The sequence below is a fragment of the Bacillus rossius genome, chromosome 6 (genome assembly GCF_032445375.1).
Source record: "Bacillus rossius redtenbacheri isolate Brsri chromosome 6, Brsri_v3, whole genome shotgun sequence".
NCBI lineage: Eukaryota > Metazoa > Arthropoda > Insecta > Phasmatodea > Bacillidae > Bacillus > Bacillus rossius.
This window is the reverse complement of record NC_086334.1, coordinates 50,658,215-50,664,798: the sequence shown is the minus strand read 5'-3', so window position 1 is coordinate 50,664,798 and position 6,584 is coordinate 50,658,215. Positions and strand designations below refer to the sequence as shown.

General features: G+C 38.0%; 1 long non-coding RNA gene across 1 annotated transcript; it reads right to left on the bottom strand.

The window, feature by feature from the left end:
• Positions 1–212: 212 nt before the first annotated feature.
• Positions 213–1,684, bottom strand: LOC134533166 (uncharacterized). Its single transcript, XR_010075255.1, has 3 exons — positions 1,563–1,684; positions 1,400–1,475; positions 213–285 (listed from the first exon to the last, which is right to left on the bottom strand). It is a non-coding gene; the product is annotated as an uncharacterized LOC134533166 (long non-coding RNA).
• Positions 1,685–6,584: the final 4,900 nt, after the last annotated feature.

Below are 6,584 nucleotides of genomic sequence, written 5' to 3'. Positions count from 1 at the left end.
ACTACCACCTCAGCAAAAAAAGTCGGTGTTCCTATCGTACTAGTGTGAAAAATGTTTGGCCTCGAACGTATTTAATAAACTTTTATGAATCTTATACATCTGCGAGCAGATATATATCAGGTGTCAACCAAAAAAAAAGTATTTTAATGGTGGTAAAGTTATGAACCCACAATTTGCATGAACAGTGGTCTAGGTGGCGCCGTGGTAAGTACCTGGGTTCAGTCCCTGCTTGGCGTGGTGGTGTCACCGTCAGTAATGACCTAGCTGTTGGCGGGACGATGCTTCCTAGTAAAATAAATCCCATGAGAAGTAGCCACAACAAGTGATGCTGGCTGGAGTGTAAAGAGGCTACCTTATCACATACTGTCAACGCCTTAGGTGCAGCAACCCGCGCATGCATCAGTAATGTGGGTTGCATAACTCTAAGCCTATATAGCTGCAATTCGAGTGTTGTAAGGTTGGCCTGCCTCTAAGGCGTTAACACTGTGGGGGGATTAAAGGATATCCTGCACACACACATGCATATACATACATTTATTTATATTAGTGGACTATATCTTTATAAGAAATAATCATTCATAAAGTTATCAGAGATTTTTTATGGACTACAATTTTTTAACAAATATGTGTGTGTGGTTTATTGAAAGTGCTGTTTTTTTTTTTTCCAATTTCATATTTTAATGCGACTAAACGCAACTGCAGTAGTAATTTTTATTTATTTACAATATTCCAAACATATAGATTTTTAGTTATATTTTAAAGAGGAAATACGTCGTTACTATCTGAAATAAAAGGATGGTTATAAATTTCACTGATTAGTCATTTTCATCAATCCTGTTCATCCGAAGCGGTACTTGGTGTATATACAAAGTACTGACAAAAAATCACAAGAAATGTGTCAGTATCTTAAATGTTAAATATTATAAAATTGTATAAATAATTATTCAAAGCATTAAATTAAATAATACTGTGTTTGATGTTTGCACCCGCAATAAATATGAAACTAGTAAAACTACTGCCAGTAGTAGCACTTTACTGCGAACATGTAGAAACTGCTTGGTTTATCAATTACTTGAACGGATTCGTTATAAAATGTGACCGCTTTTACAGTTTCTTGGCATCAGCGCCAGGCACGTGCGGCGACACGCGGGCAGTGATGCCAACTCCTACAGTGTTCCACCTAGGACCAACTTCAAATCCCCCTAGATCTCGATTAAAAACCCCTAAAGTTTTCATTGTACACCCTATTTGAGAGCTAAAATTATTTTCTCTTGAACCTTACATTTCCTTATTTTTCTGCCCAAACAGAGCATAATAATTTTGAAAAATAACATTCATTATCTACGATTTTATATATGTACGAATTTAATTTCTGTTTAAAGAATATATGTTTACTAACCTTGAAGTTTTGGATCGGTCTCCCAACATTTCGTATATTTTTGCTGATATATATATATATATATTTTTTTGGCATTCTGGAAAAGATTTGAACACGAATAATTAATTATTGTTCTTGTTTTTTTTTTATCCTTTGCCACCACAGAAAAACATAAACGACTTACTTTGCAATCCAATAAAACGCACGAGTACACAACAAACTAACGGACACAACCTCAACCAGACAACTTACAACGTAAATACTTTGAACGGTAAAAGTAAAAACGGAATTATCTTGACCAGCAAGTTGATGTTGTTGGTCGTAGTGCGTAATTCAGCCACCAGCGCCACTTGTGTTGCTGTTCTTTTTTCACTTTGTTTTCAAGATATACATTTTAATTTCACGCCTTCAAAAAATTTCCTAAATAATGTACCTGCTAAAAAAATTCCCCTAAAGAATCCCCCTAAATAAATGTACCCCCTAAAAAATAAACATTACATCTTGGTTCCGCCTAAATTTGGGGGGAAAACCCGCAAGTTTGCATCCCTGCACGCTAGGCCACACAGCGACACTCCTGCTCTCCGTGGCCACGATCGGAACTATCTACACCAAGTTCGCTTCGTTCCAGATAAGGTGGTTCTCTTGACAGGGACTTTTGCGAACATTTAGACTACAGAAACTGAAATTTCTTGTAAAATTAGCGGAATAATTATGGCTACATGATTTATTAGTCTGAAGCATCATGCACCAGTGTTTATTTTATTTATAACATAACAATATTCAGCTATCAAAATCTGGATGTTAAAAAAATCTTCAGTGTTCCGACAAATATGCGCCCATAGAATCGTGTGGCATGATTCATTCCTCTAATTCGTGTTTATTTTGTATATATCTTTCATCATTATCTATTTTCATTTTGTATATTACTACCTGTTGTGGTATCAATGACTTTTTTTCTAGCTGACGAGACTGAAAAGAAGAAAAAAATACGTTGTATAATTCAACCAAGCAAATTTTATGTAATGTGTTTTTTTTTTTTTTCGAACTGTCGCACCCAAAATGTGCTAAACACCATCGTAAACAATTTTACTATTGGCGGCGAATGCATTACTTATTTATATGTAGTTGTTTCTGAATGGACAATGGCAATGTTCAATCATACCCCTGACAGTTCATTGGTAAAAAGTGCTACAAATTCATAATGTGATAATATTACATTTAAAGCCCAATTTGGAAATCTTTATCTTGTGGATACACGCAAGGTGGCAAATTATTTTGAGAACAAGAAAACTGACAGGTGGTCTCAACTAAGGTAATGTAGGTCAATGTTGTTACGAGGACTCTAGCGACGATGCTGGCCTGCCAGCCCGCGCGCCTGTCTGTTGCTATGGCGCAATACGGGTAGCGCCCATCCCTCCTTTACCGCTACTCCTTATGCGACTAGCAGCTGCGCCTAGCTACCCCCCTTACCCTGCACCTTGTCATTAAGCCCGGGGAACTCTCAGAGTCTCTCGACGGTTCGGCAAGTTCCCTGAGCCCCGTCTGCGTGAAGTGGCGTAACTGGGACGCCATTGTTCTCGGAGCTTCGAGTGTTAAGTCGGGGATTCTGATGACGTGACACTTCGGAGAGCTACGAGAACTTTCCAGGTCGGGACGCGGCAGGTGTTTACGTTATAGGCCGGCCTGCGGCGAGTGGTGTGGGAGTGACGGTGGACCCTCGGAGTGATGAGAGAGTGAAGTGAAGATGGTGAGTGGCTCCTTGGTGAGCGATAGCGGGCGACGAGCGATGGACTTCGTGTCGACGATTGGTGCATCGGGGACAGAAGTATCCGGGAATAGGGAGTAGTGCGAGGCAGTGGGTTGGTACAGAAGTGCGCGGAAAGAGATGCGCAGTAGAGACAGACACTGTCAAACCGAGCTCCGGTGGGGAGGGTAAACTGTTGACGCAATGAAAGAGCTAGGACTGATATTTTAAGTGTGGTAATTTAATTAATAGTGTAAATAGTAGCTAAGAAATAAAACTCTAACTGAAAATTGGGCCATCCTTTTCGAACCTGTTTTATCATTCGTAACTAGCTAATAACCCGTGACTTCTCTCGCGCAATCTCAGGCTATTGCTTATATATTACCATTGTAAGAAAAATATTTGTTTGATTCCGAACAGTTTTACTTATGAAATAGACCCAATAAATATTCCGGTGTCTAAAAGATTTGATTCAAAACAAAACCGTTTAAGAATTATATTTTCTTAAGTGGCTATGCATAAGCTTTATTAATTTTTAGTATAGATTAAATATCTGATTTTATTTCCCGTTTGAGTGTGTTCGAGGATATATTTTACCTTGATGAAATAACGCCTCGTTTTCATTTCACGAAATAGCCAATCCAAAAATATATATATTAAAAACGCACTTGTTTCATTTTTATCCTTGAGCATCTTCAGAGATATAATTATTTATTTTGAAAGTATATTTACCTATTTTCATCTCTTAGGAAAGGAATTTCGCAAAACTGTAAAATTGTGGTGGGTTATTCTGGATTGTTTGTTATTGCCAATATATTTTCTTGTGCTTGATTAGCTTCGGATATATAATTAATCTAAAATTATATTTCACCTCTTTTCTCCTTAGGGGTGGAATTTATTAGTTATATATAGCGTAGTGTTTAAGTTAGTCTAGTAACTTACTAATAAAAAAAGTTCCTTCAAAATTCGTCAAGTAGTTTTCGATTGATGCCGGAACAAAAAAACAAATAAACCACAACCAGCAAACAAGCAAACAGAAAAAATAAAAATAAATTTAAAAAAGTCTTTTCAAATAATGTTAGTAGCCATTTACAATGTTTTTTTTTCTTTCAAAATTCCATACAGTGACAAACTTTTTATCAAGCATAAATTTGGAAACAATATAAATATGGAAACGTTTTAGCTGCCGTGTGGAATCTAATACAGAAACAAGCTGCATGCGTGCAGCCAGTAGCCTACAGTCTACGAACTAGAGACACGCATGTCGCTTATTCCACGCTATTGTTGTTTCTATATATTTTAATTCTACACAAATATTTTTTTAGTAGAAACTCTTATGAATTTATATTTATTGGACAATGTTATTTAAAATCTCGTTTTTTTTTTGTACCTTCCATGAAGAGCTAACATGTGCATTAAAGAAACCTACGTAATTGTAATAGAGTGTTTGAGAAAATCGCAAATAGCTTTTAAATATATATTTAAGTACGAATTAAAATTATAATTTCTGTTTCGATCGCTTTTATTTTTAACACCAATAGCTGAGTTTTTAACTTCTTATAACATTTATCCCCACAATGCTTAGATTTTTTTTCCTCTGGCACTTGGGCAGTTTTTCTCATCTACGCGACCACAGACCCGAGTGGAAATTCACTGGACAAGCAAGAAGCCACTCCAGTTAGGCCTGTATGCAAACTAGCAACTGGAACAAGTTGCTGATGTCTCGAGCACGGAAATACGGAGGTGCCTGTTTGTTTTTCCCTCGAAAAATTATTCTTTCTTTAGACTAGATGTATTAGATTCCATTCGTTTGGAAGCGAATAGTACCGTTCAGATAACACGATTATACAAATTTGGGTTTAAACAAATATTTATTAATACATTTTCTTTGTGTAGGCCCATATAATTACTATAATATGATTAAATACACAGCTCAGTCCACTGGCTTGATTATTTCATTTTCATACATTTTACAGGAGTTACGAAAAATGTATTACAGCCACATATCATAAATTTTATTGGAAAGGAGGGCGGTCTCTAAGCATTTAAGACATACTTTGAGTATTTTAGTATTTATAGGTTAGCTAGATTTTGTATTTTTTCGGTTCCAAAGCAATCCAGAAGAATATATATTTTTTTGTTGAATAAGTTGAAATTACTCTCAAATCCGCATGTTTCCTCACTCGGAAATTATGATCCCGACATAACACAAAAATACAAACGTCCGAAATCAATCCTCGCGCATCGCCCCCGTAGCGTTTAACATGCGAAACTCCTCCCCCCCCCCCCCCCCACAAAAAAAATAAACACAATCACCATAAACAAACCATAGTGCAAGATTCAAAATAGTGCGAAGCACGCAGGTGTATGGTCAGCCCCCTCGGGTTCTCTGCCTGTCGTGTTAGTGCTGACCCTCATGTCTGATGGCATCGCTCGCCTGGCAGGCCTCACCTCCAGTGCCGGCTGTGTTCTGAAAGGCATGAGATTTTGAATTACAGCTTAAATAATTAAACTAAATATTTTTCTTTCTTCCTAATTTAAGTGGGCTGTCTGGCAGCCCGGCGGGAAACGACAAAAGTCACCCCCGAAACACCCAGTGCCATCCCAACCAATACGAACAGCAATGTCCAAGCCCCCAACCCCCTGCATGGTAGACTCTTTTCTACTCTGTCCAACTCTTCTTCCAGATCCATCCTTCTGTTTCCCGTAAGCATCCTACTTGATATTAATAATGCATGAAATTTTTGCATCCCGCATCTCAGAGGCCAGAGTTTTGCCTGTGCCTATGCAGGTTTTACCTGGGCCCAACTTATCTAGTTTTAGTCTAGTATAGTCAGTGAGGGGAGTGAGTAATGGCGCAAATCGCTGCCATGGCTGGCCAATCCCCTCCTAGCACACGATGCATGCTACCCCTCCTGAATGGCTAACCCCTGCATGTTTAGAGCGTATGGGCTTCGGCCTGAGACGCACTTAGTCTCCCTCCCTAACCCGGAACCCTTCCCAACACACTTAGTTTTTAGTTAGGTTAGGAAAAAAACGTGGTGGGAAACTAAGCAGTCGCTTCGCTACCTAATTCCGCGTATGGCCGCAAAAAAAAAAAAAAAAACATTTTATATACATCCGTTCAAGCTTTTAAATAATGGCACGATATTGTTTCGTCCCTCATCGTAAGAGTTCATGTTTTACGCCTGAAATGGCATTTCACCTCCCTAAAAAAACAACACAGTTTTAAATAATGAAAATTAATGTTTGCAGTGACGATCGCTCAGTTACAATCCTCAGCGCACGTGTGGTGTGTTCTGAACACTTCGTCGCTGCAGATTACAGAAAAGTTGAGTGCAGCGTTAATTTTTTTTTTAAGAAGAATCACGTAATTCCTGGTAATTCTGTTTATCCATTTTGACGATTTGCGAATTTTGCGATAATTTGATATAGTGCACAAAACAAAACGTGATTACATCG